The sequence below is a fragment of the Panthera pardus genome, unplaced genomic scaffold (assembly GCF_024362965.1).
Source record: "Panthera pardus isolate Hobbes unplaced genomic scaffold, ASM2436296v1 HiC_scaffold_2, whole genome shotgun sequence".
Taxonomy (NCBI): domain Eukaryota; kingdom Metazoa; phylum Chordata; class Mammalia; order Carnivora; family Felidae; genus Panthera; species Panthera pardus.
The window spans coordinates 100,725,133-100,750,216 of record NW_026526765.1 but is presented as its reverse complement, the minus strand read 5'-3'; the positions used below and the strand labels follow the sequence as shown (position 1 = coordinate 100,750,216).

General features: G+C 42.3%; 1 protein-coding gene across 1 annotated transcript in view; it reads left to right on the top strand.

Moving 5' to 3' along the window:
• The first annotated feature begins 5,831 nt into the window (after nt 1-5,831).
• Nucleotides 5,832-25,084, top strand: part of ARHGEF28 (Rho guanine nucleotide exchange factor 28) — a 301,505-nt gene continuing 282,252 nt past the window's right edge. Inside the window, exon 1 of the mRNA XM_019463023.2 lies at nt 5,832-6,012. The gene's annotated coding sequence lies outside the window, so the exon portion shown is untranslated. The remainder of the gene's footprint in view (nt 6,013-25,084) is intronic.

The window sequence follows — 25,084 nt, the reverse complement described above, 5'->3', positions numbered from 1 at the left end:
ATTTGGGGATAGTATCTAGCTGGCCTGCTTTGTACAGTCATGCCCTGGAGACCAAAAAGGGGCCTTTGAGTTGGTTTAAAATTTAGGAAGTCAGGTACAAACTGGGGAGAGCTGGAGCCATTTTTGGAAAGGAAAAAAAGCTAACAAATGGATGATGCAAATAAACAATCACTTTGTGAGATGAAGCCTGTTCTAGACCCTATGGAAAACCTCTGTGTTTCCTTGGGTGAATCAAGGAGAGGATTTACCGGCCCTTCACAAGTCAAAAAGGCCTGGCTTTCATGGGGTGCTTGCGGGGGCTCAGTCGGTTGAGCATCTGACTTCTGTTCAGATCACCATCTCACAGTTGGTGGGTTTGAGCCCCGTGTTGGGCTCTGTGCTGACAGCTCAGAGCCTGGAGCCTGCTTTGGATTCTGTCTCCCTCTCTCTCTGCCCCTCCCCCACTCACTGTCTCTCAAAAATGAATAAACAAAACAAAATAAGAAAAACAAAAAGGTTGATAATTCCCTGCCCTTCGGGAAGGCCAGGCCAACAGCTAGTTTCCTAGGAAGTTTGGGTTGGGAGGTTTAGAAAAGAACAGAGTAACTGATGACCTGTGAAGCTGGAGAAAATAAAAAACAAAACAAAACGTGCCTGTGCTAGAGGCTACATACTTCCCAAACTCGCCTTGCATTTCAGAGGGTCCTGAAACAGCACGGTCCAAAAGAACCTTCTGTGATGATGAAATGTTGTAATATGTGTTGTCCAAGACTAACACGTGGCTATCAAGCCATCAAGATATGGCTAGTGCAACGAGGAACTGATTTTTCAATTTTATTTCATTTCAATTAATTTAAACAGCCACATGTGACTGATGGCTACCATACTGGACAGTAAAGAAATCAGAAATCAGTATTTTTTTGTGTGGAGGTTACTGTATTTAATAATAGTGATGAAGGTGACACTTTTTAGCCATGAGTGGCCGCATCTGAATATTTCGGAACGGATTAGAATTGGTGTTTCTTGTAAAATGAAATCTCATCGTTGTATCTTCTTTTAAGAAAATCCCCCGAGTAGTGTCTAAAAAGTGGTGCTGGATCAGGAGGGTAAAAAAATACGTGGGTCTGAAAGATCAGTTTTGCAAAGGAAGGGTCTCTAGACAGTGTAAAGCTCTGAAGGTGGCTCGGAGGTAGAATAAATCTCCGCTGGTAGAATTTTTGGGCCTCAGGAATGCGCTGAAGGGGAACAAAATTTTGTCAGTGGAGCATTCCCAGGGGTCCTCAAATCCTGTGGGAAGTGTTGAACTAATTATACAACTGATTACATTCAAGAGGCAATTTATAGCTCCCCCAGTATCTTTTTTCTCATGTAAATATCAATATCTAAATATCAACCACAACAGGCTCCATCTGCTTTCCTTAAAATACCTGGGATTAAAATGTACTTTGAATACACAGGCACAGTATGACTTTGGTGGGCCCCAGGCCCTTTTGCTTTCACTAGTCCTTGCCTCCATAAAACAATTCAATTTTATTATTTTGGGGCGCCTGGGTGGCTCAGTCGGTTGGGCATCCGACTTTGGCTCAGGTCATGATCTCACAGCTCGTGGGTTCGAGCCCCGCGTGGGGCTCTGTACTGACAGCTCAGAGCCTGGAGCCTGTTTCGGATTGTGTATCTCCGTCTCTCTCTACCCCTCCTCTGCTCCCGTTCTGTCTCTCTCTGTCTCAAAAATAAACAAACATTAAAAATTTTTTTTTCATAAAAAAATTATTTTCATTGTTATATATACATTAATATTATATATTAAAACATTTCACCCGACCTAAAAGTTCATGTTTTTCCTTCTGATTTTAAAAGAAGTTACAACATGTTCTTTGGCCCCTGAAAGTACTGTAGGCTCTGGGCACTGAACCAGCTGTACCTAGTGGAGAAGTTAGGCCTGTTGGATAGGCCTCACGTTTAAAACTGGCTGGCAATGGCCTGTTCCTTCTTAAAAGATTGCAAAATACCTTTGGTGCATAGTTGGTGCACAATACATGTTAACTGATTAAAAAAAATTCAGAGATGTTGGGGCACCTGGGTGACTCAGTCAGTTAAGGGTCCGACTCTTGATCTCAGCTCCGGTCTTGATTTCAGGGTCCTGAGTTCAAGCCCTGCGCTGGGTTTGAAGCCTACTGAAAGCAACAACAATAAAAAACACAAACAAACAAAAATGTTCAGAAACATCAAGACTCCTCTTGTAACAAGGTGACTACTTCTCTACTTTTGTCCCTAATGACCATTCTGGATCTGTTACTTTGCTACTCAGACCGGTGCCATTGTGGTCATGTGGGGCTTGTCACAAATGCAGAGCATCAGCCTCCAACTGATGTGGAGTCAAAATTTGCATTTTGACAAAATCCACAGGTGATTCACACGTACCTTGCACTGAAGCACCACTGGCTGGCAATTTAAAAAGGATTGTACATCTGGGGTGCCTGCGTGGCTCAGTCGGTTAAGTGTCTGACTCTGGCTTAGGCCATCATCTCACAGTTTGTGGGTTCAAGCCCCACATCGGGCTCTGTGCTGACAGCTCAGAGCCTGGAACCTGCTTCGGATTCTGTGTCTCCCTCTCTCTCTGCCCTTTCCTCGCTTGCATTCTGTCTCTCAAAAGTTAACAAACATTAAAAAAATGAAAAAAAAATAAAACAGATTGTACATCATCAGCAGAAATGGAAGAGCTGATTCCTCATATAATTGAGGGCTGGCTCTCATCCTTCTCTAGTGGCAATAAATTCAGTTGTTAGACCAGGTGTTCCCCATCTTTGGCATCACCTGGGAGTCTTAGAAAATACCAATGTGCCACTTCCAACCCTAGGGATTCTGAAATAATTGGTCTGAGGTGGGATTGTGGGAACCAAAGTTTGTTAGTGCTTCCCAGGTAATGTTCATGTGTAGCCATACTGAAAACTGAGCCCTTTTCCACAAGATTTGTCCCCTGGTTGTGATCCAGTTGGCTTTTTTTTTCTGTGTTCCTGACCTTCTCAACATGAGCAACCAAGTGTACATTCCAGAACTAGTCTCTTACCTCAGAGTCTGACATGCTCTATTAATTATTTCAACGCTCTGAAGTATTCTAATTTACCCATATTCTGATTATTAGTTGCCACCATTTCCTCTATCCTTATAATGTATCCCATAATAACCTTCATTTAATTTTCACCATGCTGAAGAATTTTTATGCCCATTTACAGATGAGGAAATGGAGGCTAGAAGGTTTGGATCTTCCAAGGCAATCCTTTCTCATGCTAAAATTTGTACCCCCTCCCTCACCCTTACCTCTATGGTCTTCTAGTATCTTGCTGTTATTTAAAAAAAAAAAAAAAAAAAAAAAGGTTAAGTTCCTAACATATATGACTCAACATTAGATTTACAATTTTTCAATCTTTGAGAATTATTGGAAAATAGAATGAAGGGCAGGAAAGAATTAAGTAGATAATCAAACCTGGAGCAGTTAGAAACCACTAAAACAAAGTTTGAAAATTGGGATAGAAGTTTTCCATCCTATATAACTGATGGGATAGTTCACTTAAAGAAAACCAAGTATTAAATACCCCCAGAGCTAGAGTCTGTATACAAATATTAAATACTCCACAGGTGCCCTGTGTTAGGACTGTAGAGATTTCTGGGATAAGAAACAGTCTTTGCCCTTGAGATGTCAAGAGTGGATAAGAACCTGTAACAGTCCCACATAGGACAGTGAATATAGTAAAGGACTAAGTTGTGTGATAAGGTCGTTACACTTTGGCAAAGTTCAGAGGCTGGCAGGAACCAGGACAATGAAGAAGAAAAGGCTCATGGAGGAGGTCTATAAGGATGAGTGGAGACTGAATAAGAAAGACAGAACTGAGTTGGGATAGTGGCATAATCCTCAGCAGGATGTTAGAAATTGAACTGAATTACCAACCTGGTTTCTTGTTGGCAGAATGTCCCTTGTCTGGGGACTGACAATACATAGGTAGTCTTTGGATTCTCAACAAATGCTGCCCCAGCCAAGCTTAGTACTTTCTCTGAGTGTCCGGAGTAACCTGTCCCTGGTGTAGCAAAATCAATCAGACGCAAAGGGTTATTTACACTACTGATAGCTTCCTTGCCTCATACATTCACGGGCTTCTTTTAAGGTTGCTGAAGTACACTTTGCTTAATATTTGAACCTAGAGAAGTTGAAAGCCAAGTGCTTATTTAAATATTGATCAGGCTCAGTGCTTGAGAGAAGGCAAGAAAACTGCAGACAGCATGATTAGATGTCCTCAGCTGGTAAAGGTTCCCCAATGACTAGTTTTGCTTCTTTTTAGTGGGGAAGGGGTTTTGGATAATTTCCTCTAATACTTGTTCCTCTTGCTACATGTTCTTACTTCTTTCTACATATCTAACATAACTAGGAAAAGGGAGGAAGGACAAGGAAAAAATAGTGATTCAATACTACGGATGTAAAAAGACTATTAACGACAAGGTCACTAACACATGGATGTTTTTGCTTACCAGAGTTTGGGAACCGTTTTTGTCTGGTAAGTTGATTCAATTCGTCTCCAGCAGACATTATACAGTTGGAAAAAAAAAATTTTTTTTTTGAAAATATTGTTTTTATCTTGAGTACCTTGAGGTCTTGGCATGGGCAGGACCGTCTTTAAAAGGCAGTGCCTGAGGCCAGGCCTTGGGTTCATCCCAGTGGGAAATAGAATCAGCTGGGACTGCACCTCCGGGAAGGGGTTAGGCCAATCGGGGGCCCCTTTATGAAGGCAGGACGCCAGACCTTTGCCTTGGAACAGGACTAAGGACTTCAGAGGCGGGATCCTGTTGTTCTGCTATCTTCTTCAGGAACTCGGTCAGCAGATCGGGTGAGACAAGGTGAGGCTGCAAAGAGGCACAAGTGGCCCAGACGCAGGACAGGTGTTGCAGACAGCTGGGAACAGGTCGGGGGAGGGGAGCTCCTCCTGGCTGACTGTCTTGGTGGCCGGCTTCCTCCAACCACACACCCCTGTCCGGCTCTGTGGGCGGTAGGTCTTCGCAGGAAAAACAAGGAGATTCGTGGTGCTCACAAGAAAAGTCCATTTGGTAACTTTGCCTTTAAAGTTGGTCTCAAGTCTGTGTTTTGGAGGCCTGGCTGACGGAGAAGCTTCTGTGCTCGGGGTTATGAGGAGCTAACCTGAAAAGCGCCTTGGATGGTAAGGGAGCCCCTCCCGCGCAGTTTTTCGTGGTGAAAACAGGTTACGGTTCTCATGAGAAATTTGTGAGTTACAAGGACTTGCAAGACAGCCACTAGCCCGCACGAACGCGGAGGCAACGGAGGCTCGCACAGCCGGAGGACACAGGGACGTGAGCCTCAAGAAGAAAGGGGGCGTCTGGTTTTCAAGTAACACTTGGGCCACGGCCTGTCACCGGTGTGGTGGCTTTTAAGTGAAGAGCCTGCGCCTCCCCTGGGCATGGCCGGCTCCCTCCTCAGGCGACGCCGAAGCGAGGTCCGTGGGGGGCCCGGGGAGCGCGGGCGCAGCACCCGGGACGCGACCTCGCCCTCCCCCGGCCCCGCAGGGGCCGCGCCAGCCTCCGCCCGACTGGGCGCTCCGGGATGGGGGAGGGAAGGCGAGGCGCGCCGGGAGGCGGGTGGGGGTGGCGGCGGAGACAGCGCGGTCGGGCCGCTTCAGGTTTCGTCCTGGAGCCGGTGGCGGGCGCGGCGGCGGGCGGGCCCGGCCATGTGATGCCGGGGCCGGGAGGTGGGCAGGCGGGGATCCAGTGGCAGCCGGCAGGCGCGGAGGGAGCGGGGGCGGCCCGAGCTGCGGGCGCAGCCAGCCGGCTCCGGGAGCGCGCCCGCGGCTCCGCCCCCTCCGCGCTGGCTCCAGCCTCCGGGGCGGCCGGGCGTTGGCAGCTTCAGGGAAAGCCTTCCCGGCTCCGGGCGGCGGCGGCGGCGGGCCGGGGCGCGTTCCAGACGCCCTCGGGCAGGGCGCGGGCTGCAGCGTCTCGGTGGGGTTCCGGAGGCTGTGGGGGCCCTGGCTCCAGGTAAGTGCTCTTGGGGGCTCCATCCCCCGCGTCTCCCGGTAGCTCAGGGCAGAAAAGTTTGTTCCCCTCGCCCGAGTTCTCTAGCCCAGAAATACTCTCTCCAGGGTACTGGGGGACGCGAGGGGCAACAGAGGTGGAAAGGTGCGTGCCGCTGTGGGTTTAGTGGCGCGAGGGATCCTGCCGCCTCATTGCCCCTGGGGGACGACAACAAGTGCAAAGGGCCGCACCGTCCGGCACGGCGGCGGCCGCTGTGGAGCCTGGAGTGGTTTGCGCCGGGCGGCGGGGAGCGCACCGAGAAGGCTGTGGCCCCTCTCGTTGCCACTGGGGGGTCCCGGGATGGGCGGGTGGAGGCCCGGTCGGGGTCCTTTGAGAGCCACGGAGATGCACTCCTGCGGTGGAGATGGGGGTGGGGGGCGGCTCGAAAGCTGGTTGCCCATCGGTGTCTTTGCTCCAGCGTGAGGGTCCTTGGTGGGGCTGGGCTCCCAGAGAGCAGACCTCACGGTACCAGCGCTAGCACTCTTTCATATGGAGACATTTGCTGTATTTTCAAAGGCAGCTGCAGACGTTTGATTACGAGGGGCGGTCGGCGTTCCGTCGGATTTTATTCTTACGGGTTTGTGTGCCCCTTGAACATCTGGGATGTGGGTGGGTGGTACCCTAACCTTCTCCTGCTTAGAGTTTCCGGAGGGGGTCACAACGATGGGCTTGTGCTCGGCCGAGGAGGCATCCTTTCCTGTCGAGGCTGGGTAGAAGCTGGGTGCTGGGGCCGCCTTGGAAACCCAGCTCTGGTTTCCCAGACGCCCATTAGAGTTCCAGGAGAGAATCCATCTGCCTCCCTAGGAGCCCACAGTGACCCCCTATTGGTTACAGCTGGGTGGGTCACGGAAAGGCAGCAACATCTGTGTTTGCCCAGCTTCCTGAAATGACCCCTGCCTGGGTCTAGACCAATCTCTGCAGACCCGGAATTACGGTGGTTTACCACCAGACCCGCGCCAGTTGGGAAAGAAAAAAAACGCAAACCTTATAAAAAACAAAACAAAACGACACAAAACCTCGCCCCCCAGTCCCCTCCTCATTTATGGTCCTGGGGGTCTGTGATTTCCCGAAGCTTTCTCATCCTCTGTTCCTAGGACCTGGAGCTGTCAGGGAAAGCGAAATCCTGTTTTCAGAACAGAAAGGAGACCTGTCTTTACTAGGTTTTGTGGGTTGCTGTTTGCACATGACCATGCAACCAGAGTGAGAACTTAGGGGAAGGTTTCTGTATAAATTCTGGGTTTTACATATATCTTAATAAAACATCTCTATTTGCCTCCTCCTGATTAATGGCCGACCTAACTCCTTTGGAGTGTTTGGAGGACAAGAAATGAATACTGCAGAAACCTTTTGGAATTGCTTTCTACAACATAGTATTCCAGTGTAAGGGTCTGTAGGGAACTTTGTGTGATTATTGTGCTCATTAACTTTGATTAAATAGGAATTCGGATCACATCAGACCTCTGCTTTAGTGGTTGGGAAACTGAGGCACACAGCTTCTGGGTGTGTGACTCGAATGTCCTGGGTAATAGGAGAATGGAGAACAGAATTAGTGTTTGTTTTGCTTTTGACAGTTTTCTTCCTTATCTATCACAACCGTATAACCTGGTCAACCAAGAACAGGTTATGTAACGTGTCCTTAGACTTTGCTTTGAAGCACCTGTCCTGCCCTTTAAGAAGTTTAGAAGCACTTAAAGAGGGAAATGGTAATAAAGGCTCGATGAAATTTCATCAGTGGCCTCATTTGGGGTTAACACCTTTTTTTTTTTTTTTTTTAACATGTGTGCAGTGCATAAGAGTTGAGGATATTTTCTCGTACTTTTAAAATGTTGTGTGGTGGCTAAGACGAATTAGGTAGAAACTTGAGGTGAGCTCTGATACATGACCTTGGGTGTATGCCATATGAGAAAAGGAAAAGTATCCTCAAAAGGTATTAAAGCTGGAACACAATACGTTTATGTTTGGCATTGTGTATAAAAACAAGTACTATATTGGTACTCAAGCTCTAACTTGAAGTCTGGCCAGAGTTTATTACTAAGCAGACTGTACCGAAAAATGAATGCTATAAATATTGGAAAACCCTGATTGGGGTTTGGCTACAATGGTATTGCCAAATTATTCTGGTAAATGATGGTAAAGCCCAAATTACTCTAAAACTCCTAGGCTGACTAATTGTATTATGTGTTAATTTACTGATTAGATAGGACAGATGTAGTTGATAAAGGTTTTGTGTAATTGCATTTGTACTTTCATTGTTTTAGTTGAACCGAGAAGCAACGGGATAATTTTTTCATGTGACTTTAAGATTTGTTACAAAGAGGGACGCCTGGATGGCTCAGTGGGTTGCGTGTCTGACTTCAACTCAGGTCATGATCTCTCAGTTCGTGGGTTCAATCCCTGTGTCAGGCTCTGTGCTGACAGACCCTGCTTTGGATTCTGTGTCTCCTTCTCTCGCTGCCCTCCCTCTCACCACCCCCCACCCCCAGCTTGTGCTCTTTTAAAAATGAATAAATGTTAAAAAATAATAATAAAAAAGATTTGCTAGGAAGAGATGGGTCAGGTTGGGTAATTGTTATTTTGGGTTCTAAATTTCTGTGGATTTCACATCTAAGGCAATACTGGTCTAAGTTCAGAGTTTTTAGGGTCTGTTGTATTTTGAGCGGACTTTTGCACACTTGATGCTAAGACTTTTGGTAAAATGTCAGGTGCCTTTATGTGATAGTACATCTTAATCAACTGTAATTTTGTCCTTAATTTGATCTTGGCACAATAGTAATTTGCTTATTTCTAGCATTATTGCTCCTGGACTACTTCTCCTGGATAACCAAGATAATGAGATTTGACATAATTTTTTAAATGAGGGAAAGCAAAAACGTCACGTAATTGAATATTGGGCATTTGTTCCAGTGATATTTGTTTGAACTCTTTTATCATATGTACTTCTATCCTTCAGAGGTGATTTCTCCTTAATTTTTTTTCCTGAATTTGAGGTTTGACTTTTTTTTTTTTTTTAAACTTAAAAATGTTTACTTATTTTTGAGAGAGCACCAGTGGGGTACTGGCAGGGAGAGAGGGAGACACAGGATCTGAAGCAGGCTCCAGGCTCTGAGCTGTCAGCACAGAGCCCGACGCGGGGCTTGAACTCATGACCAATGAGACCATGACCGGAGCCAAAATCGGCTGGTTCACCAACTGAGCCACCCAGGCGCCCCTAAAAGTTGTTTTTCATGTTTTATTTATTTTTTAGAGAAGGAGAGAGAGAGAAAGCACGTGCGTGCGCCTGCAAGCAAGTGGGTTTGGGGTAAAGAGAGGGGGGCAGAGGATCTAAAGTGGGCTCTACGCCGACAGCAGCAAGTCCCAGCCCGAGGTGGGACCCAAACTCCTCCAAACCTTTGATCATGACCCCAGCTGAAGTCAGACACTCAACTGAGTGAGGCGCCCCTTGAGGTTTGACTTGTGTAGGAAGTTCATGTAAAAGTAAGGTTTCTTGAGAGGAAAACCTTGTATCTATGAGTGAAGGCCAGCATTGGTGGAGACCAGCAATGACCGGTTTACTTTCCTTGATAGCGTGTCTAGAAGAGACCCTCTAAACCAGTCCTCAGGTAAGATTCTGCCGTGTTTCAAGAGGCAGGCTTTGTTTGAGAGGTGTGCACGTGACCATTTTACCTTCTTGAAAAATACCTCAAGGGTTAACTAAGTCTGTATATTAAAATTCATAGACCTTCCCTTCATATGTTAATCGAGAGGTAAATTGCCTGCTAATGACTTCATGGTTGAGCTCCTAATTTCATTGGCAAACACGAGTTACCATGCCCTTGTGCTTAAAGGCTTGCTCCTTTTCTTACGTCACTTTATAACTTCTTTAAAATGGTAACAAAGCGAATAGCAGTGGGGGCTCTGGAGCCAGACTGTCTAGTTAGCCCGCCTTGGCTCTGTCCTGGTTGTATGATGCTTCTCTGCTTGAGGTTTTCCATGGGTAACATGGGGATAATCATTGTAACCTGCCCCTTCGGGTTGTTGTGAGAGTCAGTGAGTTAATTCACAGCCTTTCTAGAAGTGCCTGGCAGAGAGGAAGTTCTAGAAAGCATTGGTGATGATATTTGTAACAAATGGTAAATAGGCAATTACAAAGTTTTAGCTTTAGCAGGTTTTCCAGGTTTCAGAAAGCAGTGAGAGGTCAGTGTGAAGGCGCCTAAGTCAGGAGTCTGGGATGGAGATGGCCTGTGATCTCCCAGCTGTATGAGTGTGGCCAAGTATGACCCCTCACGGGGTCTCCATTTCCTCCTCTGGTAAAACAGAGTAGACTGGATGGTCTCTAAGGACCTGCCAGTTGTCACAGTGTAAACTAATAAAATTCGGAAGGTGGGCATTTGTCAGTTCAGCCTTATTATCTTGGGCAACGCTGCCAGGAATGTACTGTCCCCAGGGTTGATACAGTACCTGCAGTAGTCTGTGAGCATTTTGATGGGATGTGGACTATTAAGACCATTAACTTCCCTCCTCTTCTTCCCCAGACGGTCATAGGTTGAAATGACTGTATTATCTTTCTGGACTTAGTCCAGAGAGATTTTACACATCAAAGTCTAGATCCCATGCATGCAGGTCATAGGCCACCCTGCTCCCTTTATTCCAAAGAGCTCCCTGTATTTTAAAGCGGTAATACAGCTCTTGGAAGCCGAGAGATAAGCTGGTGGATGTTTTCTGAATTTTATGATAAAGATTCCACACCTGATAAACAGGAAAGCCCCAGCAGGAATACTGTATGCTCCAGGACTTGGAGCACAGGAGGTCTTATTAAGGACTTAAAAGTAGTGGTGAAGGGGCACCTGGGTGGCTTAGTCGGTTGAGTGTCTGACTTCAGCTCAGGTCATGATCTCATGGTTCGTGAGTGAGAGTCCTGTGTCAGGCTCTGTGCTGACAGCTCAGGGCCTGGAGCCTGCTTTGGATTCTGTGTCTCCCACTCTCTCTACCCCTTAGCCACTCATGCTCTGACTCTGTCTCAAAAATAAATAATAAAAAAAAAAGTATTGGTGAAGATCAAGAGGTTCCACTGGGGCAAATTTCTGTCTTGTGTGGTCCCCTCCCACCCTTTGTGTTGTCTCCTGGCTCTTTGTCAGTTTCCCTCCTTTTCTTCAGCCTCCTGGTTTGCTGTATGACCAGATGTTAGTTTCAAATGGTAGGAGATGCTCAGTGATGGAAATTGTGGCTCCTTACTTTGAGCCCCAACCCAGGATTCCAAGCTTGGTGGTTTGTTGTTATCACCTGAATTTCGAATCTCTGGTGGGCCTAGCCTTTAAAAACACATTATTTTTAATGTTTATTTTTGAGAGAGAGAGAGACAGAGTGTGAATGGGGGAGGGGGAGGGGGAAAGAACCCAAAGCAGGCTCCAGGCTCTGCCATGTCAGCACAGAGACTGATGAGGCGCTTAAACTCATAAGTTGTGAGATCATGACCTGAGCCGAAGTCAGGTGCTCAACTGAGGCGGTCCTGGCCTTTTTTATAAAGGTGATAGACCTGGGTTTGCTATCTATTTCCTAACCTTGAGGGGTTTCTGGCATTCTACTTTTGAAAATTTTCAGTAAGGGATTTTTCTCATGGACTTCCTTTTCCTTATGGGCATGTCATTTGTCCCCTGCTGCCTCTTGTGGACCCTCTACTTACATTAACTACAACTAATAACTGCCTATGGAATAGGCTGTATGCCTGCTAACTGCTCTCACCTCACGTTTGGTCTCTTTTCTGTTCTCCTTAAAATCTGTTGCAGTCTTCAAAGCAAGCTCAAGCTTACTTCTTCTCAAGCTTCTTTTTTACTAATCTTTTGACCAGATTAATACAACTGAACTCTTTCCCTTCCGAACTCGTTAATACATGGCTGGTCGCTCATATTTATCACTGATCACCTGCCCCCGCTTTCCTTTTGGGCTCCTATGTGTTAGTCTTGACTTTCTGATGTAACTGTAAGCTCAGTGAAAGCAGGAGCCCTGATTTAAGCTGCCTTGTAGCATGTTCAGGTTGGTAATTTTGCTCTCATGTCTAGAAGTCCTTTTAGTTTACAGCATTCCTGCAAGGGCTAATGGCAATGTTTTCCTGTGTATCAGGTATGGGTTGCATTAGAAAATACTGGGATGCAGAGGAAGAGAGGTAAAGGTTGCTCAGGACATTAGATGACTAGTCTTTCTCAGATGTAAATGGGCAGTTGCACAGGCCTCTTAAGAAATTGTTCAGGGGTGCCTGAGTGACTGAGTTGGTTAAGCATCTGACTCTTGGATTTGGCTCAGTTCATGATTTTGTGTTGGTGGGTTGGAGCCCCATGTTGGCCTCTGTGCTGTCAGTGAGGAACCTGCTGGGGATTCTCCCTCAGTCCCTGCTCTCTCTCCCTCTCCTTCTTTCTCCTATAATAAATTAACTTAAAAAATTGTATGTTCAGTCTGGGAAAATAAATTTCTTGGCTAAAGTCAGAGTCTTAGGATTGAGAGAAACCTGAAAGTTATTCTTTAGTTTCTAGCAGGTGCACCATCCCCCTGTGTAGCTTACTAAATACTTGACCGCTTGAATACTGTCCTTGAATACTTGGAGTGATGGGGAGCTAATAATCACAAAGACCCCCCCCCCCCCATCTAACTTTTCTCCCCCTCAAGTTGATAGATAAATACAAGCGTATGTATTGAGAGTGTACAACATGATGACTTATATATGTTGGGGAAGGATAATCCTTATACAGTGAAGTTCTTAGTGTATGTGGTGACAATGCTTAAGATCTTCTCTCAGGAAGTCTCAAGTAGACAATACTGGATTAACTCCAATACCATATTAATTATAGTTAGCATGCTGGATATTAGATCCTCAGAACTTAGTCTTGAAGGTCAAAAGGTACAAATTTTGAGTTGTGTGTTCCCATTTCCTCATTTCTCCCAGCCCCTGGCAACCGTCATTCAATTCTGTTACAATTAAACTGGCTTTTTATTAAAAAAAGATTCCACATGTTATTGATAGTTTACACTATTTGTCCATGCCTTGCTTATTTCACTTGGCATAATGCATTCCAGATTCATTGTTGTTGTTGCAAAAGGCAAGACTTTGCTTTTCTCATGGCTGAGTAGTATTCCATTGTGTATATATACCCTACTTTCTTCACCCATTCATCGGTTGGTAGAAACTTAGGTTGAATTTTGTCAAATGCTTTCTTTGAATCTTTTGAGGTCAGATTTTTATGAAAGCATTGTATCACATTTATTGACCTTTTTATTTAATGTGTTGATCACTATAGATGCTTTTTTTTTTTTAATTTCCACATACTGCGATTCCCTCTTCTACTCCCCAACTTTCTTCTTGTCACTGATACCTACTTTTATATCATAACGTTTGGAAAAGGTACTTGATATTTAAGTTATCTTCAACTTGTCAGGACATTTTGTTTTTTTTTAAAAACGATCTATACTTGAGTAGACTGTGTGTGCTTGAATAATGTGTATTTTACTGCTGTTGAATGGAATGTTTGTATATGTTAGGTCCTTTTGGCCTACGGTGTACTTAAGATCCACTCTTTCCTTAGTGATTTTTTTCTGTCTGGATCTCTTTATTGTTGGAAATGGGTTATTGAAGTCTCCTAGTACTATTGCTTTGCTGTCTATTTCTGTCTTCATACCTGTAAAATTAATGTTTAGGCTTTCTGATAGTAGGTACACATAAAATTGTTAAATCTTGTTGATCAATTGATTTATATTATTGTATAATGACCTTACTTGCTTCTCATTATAAATTTTGATCTAACCTTTGTGTCCTAAGTATAGGGATCCCTGCTTTCCTTCAGTTTCCATTTGTGTGGAATGTCTTTCTGTCCTTGCGCTGTTAGCCTGTGAGTATTCTTCAAGGTTGAATCTTCTAGGCACCCATACTTGGGTCTTAGTTTTTTTTTTTTGTTTATTCATTCAGCTGCACTGTTTAAAATGTAAACCATTTACATTTAGAGTACTGTAGAGTCCTTATTGCTAGAGAAAAACAACTTCTTGACATTTACTTAATTGCTTCCTGATTATTTTCTAGTTGCTTTTTTCTCTTCTCATGTAGTCCCCCTTGGTGAATTGATAGGGCTTTCAGGGGTTCTCCTATGCTTTTCCATGTGGGGTGAAATCCCTCTAGGGGATTGTTATTGGCACCAAGCTACTCTGGACTGGCACGATGGAATGAATGACACAGGTCAGATGCTTCCTATGCTCTATATGGCCATCCTCCATTTTTTAGCTCCATAGGATTTCTCTTGCTTTTCAGGAGAGTGCAAAACTTTCCCAGAGTTATTTTTGTTGGTTTGTAGTTGTTTGTTCTTGGGGGATAAATGTTGGCACTGCCTAGTTCTCCGTCTTGTTGACATCACCTCCCTGTCCCCAGTGTATCTTTGGAAAGATTAGGCTGCTATACTTAATGAAGGAGAGAATTGTTTTTATCATAGTTTGTTGATGAGGGACCATTCTGAACAATTGACTTTCATGACACCCCCTTAGATTTAAAAACATGAATTAGTAGCCTGCTTTCAAGTCTTCTAAATTAGAAAAGAAAAACCTGTTCAGCTTTGCTTAAGTAACAGGATTTTGAATCCTCTCCCCACCCCGGGATACTGAATATACCCCAGTTTGCTATGGTTCTTAAAGTCCAGTACTTTCAGATGCTGTTTGACAGCACAGAGCATGGTAGAACCATTCACACTCTTGGCTAACTGTCCCACCCCTGTCCCCTTCTAGGAAGGTGGTAAAGCCTCATGGTTAGGATTACTAGTTTCAGGTCAGAGCCGAGGACACTTCTGGCTCCACTCCTTCCTACCTTGTCTTGGGGAAGTCACTTAAACTTTAAATTCTGATTTTAGCTATTACTCTCATAGTTTTGTGAGGAGAACTCCATAAGATAGTCTATGGAAAGTGCTTAGCACAGAACCTAGGATAGAATGATTGCTTGGGGCGCCTGTGTGGCTCATTCGGTTAAGTGTCTGACTTCTGCTCAGGTCATGATCTCACAGTTGGAGTTTGAGCGCTGCAGTCGGGCTCTGTGCTGACAGCTCAGAGCCTGGAGCCTGCTTTGGATTCTGTGTCTCCTCCTCTCTCTGACCCTCCCATGCTCATGGTCTGTCTCTCTCTGTCAATAATAAATACATGTTAAAAAAACCTAAAACTAAAAAAAAAAAATGATTGCTCAAATGAAGGCATTTCAACTATGGTATTTCTAAATAGCATTACTGACTCTTGATGGTCCGTTATCTCATAATTACCAAGTTTGTTTTTTTAAACACCTGTTGTTCTGAGCAGACTTGGGCAATTGGTTTCTTAGTCGTATGAACAGAACTGAATTTCTCAAAATGAATTTCCTGTATTTGGCTCTTTACTCTAACCTTTCAAGGTGTTTTAGATGGTTAAACTTACTACTTTTAGTTCTAAGTTTTGCAATGGTTTTATGAGTGTTTCTTTAATGCCTTAATGAAATAATAACTCTATTATCTAGGCTAAAATCCTAGTCCTGAAGGCAGGGTAATTTGGTGTTTCTGTACAAATTTCAGATTGACGTCTACCAATTTCTGGTAGAGTTCAACTAGTTACTGTTGTACTAGGATCGAAGTTTTAACCTTCCATCTTTCATTAGAAACTACACAATGGAGCAAGGTTATTCTCAAGTGACTTCATCTTAGGAAATCCACACTGGTTCCAAGTGGCCACTGTTTCTTCTTTGAGGTATTCAGACATTAGTCTTCTAATAATCTGCTGTGGCAACTTGTTTAGGATCAAAAGAGACCTCTTGGGTCTACAGCTTGTAGAATCTGCCTGTTTGAAAATTGGAATGACTGGGGCATCTGGGTGGCTCAGTCGGTTAAGTGTCCAACTTGGGCTCAGGTTATGATCTCACCGCTCCTGAGTTTGAGCCCTGCGTTGGGCTCTGTGCTAACAGCTCAGAGCCTGGTGCCTGCTTTGGATTCTGTGTCTCCCTCTCCGCCCCTCTCCCGCTCACACTCTGTCTCTGTCTCTCTCAAAGGTAAATAAACATTAAAAAAAAAAAGAAAATTGGAATGACAGGTCCCTGTCTTACAGGTGAAACCCACCATTTTCCATAGTTGCTGATTATGGCTGGGAAATCACATAGGATTCTTAGTTTTTTTTTAAAATCATCATTATTTTTTTAATGTTTATTTATTCTTGAGAGAGAAAAACTGAGTGTGAGAAGGGGAGGGGCAGAGAGAGAGGGAGACAAAATCTGAAGCAGGCTCCAGATTCTGAGCTGTCAGCATAGAGGCTGATGTGGGGCTTAAACCCACAAACCACGAGATCATGACCTGAGCCAAAGTTGGATGCTTCACCAACTGAGTCACTTAGGCACCCCTTAATTTAAATTTTATTTATTTATTTATTTATTTACTTATTTTCACGTACAGTGAAATAATAGTTGGGTATATAACATAAGCTCCTTCTAATCTATATTTTTGTACCTTTTTGGGTAAATACCTAATAGTGCAATTGATGGATTTTAGGGTAGTTCTTCTTTTTAATTTTTTGAGGGACCTCCCCTCTCTAGAGTGGCTGCACCAGTTTGCATTCCCACCTATGTGCAAGAGGGTCCCCTTTACTCCATATCCTCGCCAACACTATTTGTTTCTTGCATTGGTAATTTTCGCCATTGGGCCAGGTGTGAGGTAGTATCTCATTGTGGTTTGGATTTGTATTTTCCTGATGGTGAGTGGTGATGAACATCTTTTCATTTGTCTGTCAGCCCTCTGAATGTCGTCTCACATAGGATTCTTCTTATCTCCATGTGTCTAGCAGCCTGGAACTTAAAGCAATTTAATGGTTTCTTCCCGAAGGAGTTTCCACTTAGAGATGTTCTTTATGTCCTCCTCAACTGGAAAATCATTTCCCTCAAAGAGGAGATGAATTTTAAATAGAGAAAAATCCTCTGTATCATTCATTTCATACCAGTCCTAAGCAGACCTGTTTATCTCTTCTCTGATGTTCTGGCTTAAAAAATAAATGGAAATAAAAATCTTAGTGTTTTTCTTTTTCTTTTTTCTTTTTCCTTTTTCCTTTTTTCTTTTTACTCCTCACTCTCCTCAGGTTATTTGGGGCTTTGGTTTGCCTGGCCTAACTCTTCAGAGCCTGACAGGCTAATTCTTTGAGTAAAAGAAGCAGAAAAGGGAGTAAAAAAACTATTCTTACCTTTGTGTGGAAAACACACCAAACTAGGAATCAGGAGGCCTGCCTTTAGTCTTGAGCTCATAGACTGTGAAGGTCTCTCCATCCATCCAGAGAATGCCTATCCTTTCCAAATGGGAGGTTCTTGGTTTTTCCTATGAACTGATCTCTTTAGGCAGTGATTTCATTGAAAGGTGGGTGGTGGCACATGGGATGAAATGGTAGGGCAATTAAGGCCCGGTTTTATCATTCAGTAGAAAGTATAATCTATCTCCCTCTTGTTCAGAAAAAGCCACTTTCATAAGAATCAACTCTGCTGACATTTTTGTGTAGGGCTTTCTTGTACTTGCCAGATTTGTAACTAGTCAGAAATTCTCACAGATGGATTTCCGGAAGTACCTTTTGTACGAGTTACCACAGTCCTTAGAAACTTAGAGTTTCCTGCTGTCCACACCTCATTCTTAGAGGCAAGTGACAACACACACAGCCTGTTTTCAACATTTTAATAGGTTTTTAACTGATGGATTATTAAGGGGGAATACAGTAGAAGCAACTGGTTGGTTTTTTTTTTTTTTGGCACCCTAAGTTGTTCAATAAAACTTGCTTTGTTTCTTTTGATCACCAGAACTATTGAGAGCCTCCTCATTGAAAATCAGTGTTAAGAATCTTTCAAATCTTAGCCATTGGATCTAATTATTACTTGAGGGTTACCTAGGTACAAATTTGGACTGAAATAGTTTATTATGAGATAAAGGTCTCATGTCTTTTTTTTTTTTTTTTTAGCTTCATAAAATTTTACTTGTCTCTTTTTACATAAGATTTTAATCTATTGCACATATAAATTGTTTTGCAATAAAAATGAATAATCAAGGCCTTCTTATCTACAGAAAGTCTCAAATTAACTTTTTACTTGGCTCGTCTTACAAAAACAGGAATTTATAGTACGGAAAGCCCAACTTTACCATGAACAGTTGAAGAAAAATCACATCTTGAAGAATGCCAAGCATAATTTGGATACTTCAGAATATGCCATTTTGAAAAAGAGAATGACCTGTGTCTGTCATGTGCACCTGAATCCCTCTATCATTCTCTCTAGTTCCTGATGGATTATGGCTGGGAAATCAAGGTGTGTCTTTTTTGTATTAAAATGAAGAATAAGGGTTCCTGCATGGCTCAGTCATTAGGCATCTAACTTTGGCTCAGGTTATGATCTCATGGTTCGTGAGCTTGAGCCTCTCTTGTCTCTCTCTCCCTGTCTACCTCTCTCTCTGCCCCTTGTGAGATTCGCCCCCCGCCGCCCCCCTCCCCCTTCTCTCCCCCCGGTCTCTCTGCCTCTCACTCACTTGAGCCCTCTCTCTCTTTCTCAAAAAATAAATAAAGAAGAATGAGCATTTTTTCCTTTCACATTGATAGTAGGAAAATTTATCTTCATAGGCTGTTAGGGCATCTTTGTTGATAAGCAGAAATTAAAAGTAACAAAATGTCAATTTTGTGCTATTTTTTTGAAGCTTCATTTATTAGAGCTAGTGTGTGAGCAAATGGGAGAAGCGCAGAGAGAGAGCAAGAGAAAGACTCCCAAGTAGGCTCCATGCTAACAGCATGCGGGACTCGAACTTTCTAACCATGAGATCATGACCTGAGCTGAAATCCAGAGTGGGATGACCAACTGACTGAGCCACCCAGGTGCCCCTGTGACATTCATTTAAGTGTGGTGGTAGGTTCTGTGCAAGAAGAAAGTTTTTAAAGTCTGAGTATAACAGAGGCTGGAACAGAAGCGGAATTTGGGTTGAAATCTTAGCACTGCTACTGACTTACCAGGTGGGTCATGTGATCTCTTTGATCATTGATGGCCTTACTTCAAATCCATGGGGTTGGGTCAAGCCCTTCTCTTTGGTGTGTCCCATTCCTAGGCTTTGTTCTGTGGAGGTAATCATGGTGTCTTAGGTATCCCTTTGATTACTAGCCTAATGCTTGGTTCTCATTGCATTTTAAGGCACTTAGTTGGCAGCATCTAAATTGTTAAGGAAGTTGGGTTTGTAGTGTTGTATCTATCACAGGGAGAAATGCTTGCTCATAGCTTGAGATTTCCCATGTTGTTGTTTGTAACTCACTGCTCATGAAATATTTAATCAGCCAGTAGTAATCTAGCAATTACTTCATTTATTAAAAAATTTTTTTAAATGTTAGAGAAACAGAGTGCAAGCTGGGGAGGGGCAGAGAGAGAGGGAGACACAGAATCCGAAGCAGGCTCCAGGCTCTGAGCTGTCAGCACAGAGCCCGATATGGGGCTCTGACTCACAAACAGTGAGGTCATGACCTGAGCCAAAGTTTGACGTTTTACCAACTGAGCCACCCAGGTGCCCCACAATGACTGTAAATTGAATTCTAAGATGACTGGAAGTGGATCTTAATTTGACTTTAGAGGATGGACCTTAATTTACTTATATGTCCATTCATCTAGGCTAGGTGCAGAATATGTCCTGAAATGCACAGCGTTTTTGATGTCAAATTTTAGCTAAAATAAAGGTTGTAATTCATTTTCTTTCCTTTCCTCTCTCTTTTCTCCGTTCTTCATTCTCCCTTTCCTTCCATCTTCCCTACTTTTGTTCCTAACACTTAATTTGGTTTTACTGTTTTCCACAAGAGGTATAGCAAATATCTAAAACCTCTTCTATTTCATGTATCTCCTATTTATACTAAAGAAAACACACTTGTCCTCATAAAAATAGTGATGTTTTTAAGGGATGACGTTCTTTCTAGTTTTCATTGAACCTCCTGATAAAGATAACTTGTTGATGTTTTGGAAATGGGACTTTATTGTGCTGGGAACTTTACTTGGTGGTTATAGGGGCTCTAAATCCTCTTATCCAGGCGTACTTTGCAAAGTATTTCCACTCTGGAGTGTTGGAGAGTTACTCTTGAGTTTTGACCCTTCACTGATTGAGGTTAGTATCATGTAACTATTAATTCCTACAAGGGAGGCACATACTGGATACTGGAGGCTTAGTGGTAAGAGGCTTATTACAACCAAATCAGCACCCATTAATACAAATAAATACGTTGTGGTGTGAGATGGTGTGGGGCAGGGCATTCTCAGCAGCCTGGTATGATGGGGACCAAAGTATCGTCCATTTTTTTCCCGCCATTCCAGTGTTCTAAATCTATATTATGAATATGTATTTGTGTCAGTGATAATGAAAATAAGCAAATTTAAGAAATAAACATTTTAATGAAATTCTGTACTTCATTGTAGTTCACACATAAAATTGGAATGCCTGTCAATTGGCAAAATTCCATCACAAACACTTGAACTTCAAAACTTACTGTGTTACTCATGCACCCCAATGTTTACAGCAGCACTGTTGACAATAGCCAAAGTATGGAAACAGCCCAAATATTCACTGACAGATGAATGGATAAAGAAGATGTTGTGTGTGTGTGTGTGTGTGTGTGTGTGTGTGTGTGTGTATATGTATACGCACACACACACAATGGATTACTTCTCTACAATCAAAAAGAATGAAATACTGCTATTTGCAGGATGGAACTAGAGGGTATTATGCTAGGTGAAATTAGAGAAAGACAAATATCATATGACTTCACTCGTGGAATTTAAGATACGAAACAGATGAACATAAGGGAAGGGAAGCAAAAATAATATAAAAACAGTTGGGGACACAACATCAGAGACTTAAATATAGAGAACAAACTGAGGGTTACTGGAGGGGTGGTGGGTGGGTGGGATGGGCTGAATGTGCAAGGGGTATTAAGGAAGACACTTGTTGAGATGAGCACTGGGTGTTACACATAGGGGATGAATCCCTCGAATCTACTCCTGAAATCATTGTTGCACTGTATGCTAACGAACTTTGATGTAAATTTAAGAACAATAACCTATAAAAAATTAAAAAAACCTTATTGTGCTACCTAAAGAAGAAACCCTTTCAAATTTGGGGTTATGTTGTAAATGTTTAACTTAGCCACGGGTTAGAAAGTTGGGTGTTAGAAAAGACTTCTTTGTTCCAATTTATTTTGGCAATATGCTTGTAATAACTTTACATCTTGAATTTATATGGGAAAACCTAGCTTTGTGTACATCCTAATTACAGACATTTGAAAATTGAAACAATTTTAAAGAATTCGGGAAATTTTGAGAAAGGTCTTTGTGTTGTGCTTCATGTCAAGATCAAACGGGTTCTCAAGTTTCTACTGGGAACAGTCTCAGGCTAAGCACTGCACCACTCTGAATTACATCGATGGCCACAGCTGTAGCCAAAACTGAACTCGAGGAGGTAAACGATAGTGCCATTGAACAGTAGTGTTGTTCATATGCCAAGTACATGCTGGTTTTTACCTGTTTTGGGGCATAGGATCTTTGGAATAACTCAGTAATGAAAATTGAAATTCCTGTGTGCCACAACTGAACCCCAGTAAACTTATGGAGCATTTCAAGTTGCATAGCATTTAAAAGATACTGATGGAATGAATCACCACCTCATGTGTTGTTTTGACAGGAAATGTATCATGTCTCAATAATTTCCTTAAAAATTTTTCCTGCCAGGTGCCTGTTTTCTTCTTGTAAATGTATGCCCACAGAATTCCAAATATGTGGTTGATATTTCCCACTGATGCATTTTGACAGCTCCTCTTTCTTCTTGAGAATAGCTACTGTACTTTTGTTTGTAACGAATTTAAGGCTTCCTACAGGGAAGTGAGAAGGTTTAGCTGTTTTGGAGACTGATGTCCAGCCTGGATGGGTTTGTGTGGTGAGATCTTTTTACAAAGAAAGGGTTAAAAGTGTTCGGGCGCCTTGTTGGCTCAGTGGGTTGAACGTCTGACTTCAGGTCATGATCTTGTGGTTCACGAATGCATGCCCCACATCGGGCTCTGTTCTGATAGCTCCGAGCCTGGAGTCTGCTTCAGATTCTGTGTCTCCCTCTCTCCCTGCCCCTCCCCAACTTGCATGCATTCTCCCTCTGTCTCTCTCCCTCTCTTAAAAATAAATAAACATTAAAAAAAATTATTAAAAAGTAAGTGTTGACAGTCGCGGTCTAATGCCAGATGTACATGAAGTATTACTCATCTATGGGAGAGATTAGGGGGGTATCTTAATTTCCTACTTTTTAAAAATTTATTTTAATTCCAGTATAGTTAACATACAGTGTCCTATTAGTTTCAGGTGTTCAATGTAGTGATTCAACAGTTTTATACATTGCTCAGTGCTGCTCATTATAACTGTACTGTTTAATCCCCATGCCCCATTTCATCCATCCCCCATTTCATCCATCCCCCACCCACCTCCCCTTTGGTAGCCATCTGTTTGTTCACTATAGTTAATCTGTTTCTTGGTTTGTGTGTCTCTTGTTTTTTTCCCCTTTGTTCATTTGTTTTGTTTCTTCACTTCCACATGAGTGAAATCATACGGTATTTATCTTTCTCTGGTTATTTTGCTTAGCATTATACTTTCCAGATCTATCCACATTGCTGCAAATGGCAATTATTTCATTCTTTTTTATGGCTGAATAAAAAGCCATTATATATATTCATTTATCAGTAGACACATTGACTGCTACCATAATTTGGCTAGTAGGAATACTCCTATAAACATAGGGGTGCTTATGCCCTTTCTTTCTTTCTTTTTTTTTTTTTTTTTTTGGATATATTCTTTTGAATTCGTGTTTTGGTATTCCTTGGGTAAAAACCCAGTAGTGCAATTACTGGATTGTAGGGTAGTTCTATTGTTAAATTTCTGAGGACCCTCCATACTGTTTTCCGGAGTGGCTGCACCAGTTTGCATTCCCACCAACAGTGCAAGAAGGTTCCTCTCTCTCTGTATCCTCACTAACTCCTGTTGTTTCTTGTGTTGTTGATTTTAACCATTCTGACAGGTGTGAGGTATCTCATTGTGGTTTTGATTTACATTTCCCTGATGATGAGTAATGTTGATTATGTTTTCATAGGTCTGTTGGCCATCTGGATGTCTTCTTTGGAAAACTGTTCATGTCTTCTGCCCATTTTTTAATTGGAATATTTGTTTTTTGGGTGTTCCTTATATCTTTTGGATACTAACCCTTTATTGGCTGTGTCATTTGCAAATATCTTCTCCCATTCAGTAGGTTGTCCTTCAGTTGTTCGTTTCTTTTGCTGTGCAGATGCTTTTTATTTTGATGTACTCCCAGTAGTTTATTTTCTTTGCCTCAGAAGACATATACAGAAAAATACTACTATGGCCAATGTCAAATTACTTACCTGTGCTCTCTTGTAGGATGTTTATGGTTTCAGGTCTCATATTTCTGTCTTACATCCATTTTGAGGTTATTTTTGTGTATGGTGTAAGAAAGTGGTCCAGGTTCATTTTTCTGCATGTTGCTGTCCAGTTTTCCCAGCACCATTTGTTGAAGAGGCTGTTTTTTCCCATTGCATATTCTTGGTTCTTTTGTCAAAGATTAATTGAGCATATAATCTTGGCCCTTTTCTGGGCTTTCTGCCCTTTTCTACTGATCTATGTGTCTATTTTTGCGCCAGCGTTTTACTGTTTGGACTACTGCAACTCCAGCTTTTTTGTTTTTCAACATTGGTTTGGGTATTTGGTGTCTTGAGGTTCCATATACGTTTTAGAATTGTTTGTTGTAGTTCTGAAAAAAAAAATGATGGTATTTTGATAGGGATTGCATTAAATCTGCACATTGCTTTGGGTATTATGAACATTTTTTTTTTTTTTTTTGCGGGGGGTGGTAGTAGGGACATTTTAACGATATTCTTACAAACCATGAGTGTGGAATACCTTTCCATTTGTGTTGTCTTCAGTTTCTTTCATTACTGGTTTATAGTTTGTACAGTACAAGTCTTGCACCTCCTTGGTTAAGTTTATATCCTATTTTTGGTGCAATTGTAAATGGGGTTGCTTTCTTATGTTTTCTATCTGTTGCTTCATTATTAGTGTATAGAAATTCAGTGGATTTCTGAACATTGATTTAGTGTCCTGCGACTTGACTGAATTCATTGATCAGTTTGAGTTGTTTTTTAGTGGAGTCTTTAGGGTTTTCTGTACATACTACCATGTCATCTGCAGATAGTGAACGTTTTACTTGTTCTTACCAATTTGGATGCCTTTTATCCTTTCCTATTTTATACACACAAGTAATTAAGCACAATGCTCTTTTACAATAAGCATGAGTTCCCTTGAAGTAAAATAAATGAAAAAATATCAAGGAGGTACCTATGTTAAGCCAGGTGCTATTCAAGGCAATATGAGAGATACAGAAAATTAGAGCCCCTGACAGAGGACGTGTGGGTAACCCCTCACAGGGCAGCTGGTGTGGCATCTGTCTGTAAAGGTGAGGGTTTCATGCTCTGATCTGCTTAGACCTGGGGGCTCTGGGAGGGAGGGGTAGCCACCATAGAAAACAGGCTTTCTTGACCTTCCAGTAGAAATAGGTGCAGAAATCTAGGAAATTACATGAATGTGTGCAAAAATTTTTAATTTAGTAACTTGGGCATTGTATTTTAAGGACATTGATGTGTTTGCCTTTGGATATTTAGTTCCGTGTATTTGACTAGTAAGAGTGTATCTGTATATGTATCTAAGTTTATGCACATTTTATTACTATAATAAAAACACCCATAAATTTTTATCAGCAAATTATCACCCACAGCCTTTTATAGTCTGCCTACATATTTTCGTATGATTTATATTGAGTGATTTCCTAACTCTTCCCTTCTTTGGTAGGATAGATATATTCCTTATATTAATTGAGTATAGAATTACTGTATTTAAAGTATGGTTTATAGTGGTTCATTCTTTTAAATAAAACAGTGGTTTCTTCCAAAAGTGGTAACCTTTATGGCAGGATTACATGGTATAAGTTGTGAGCCT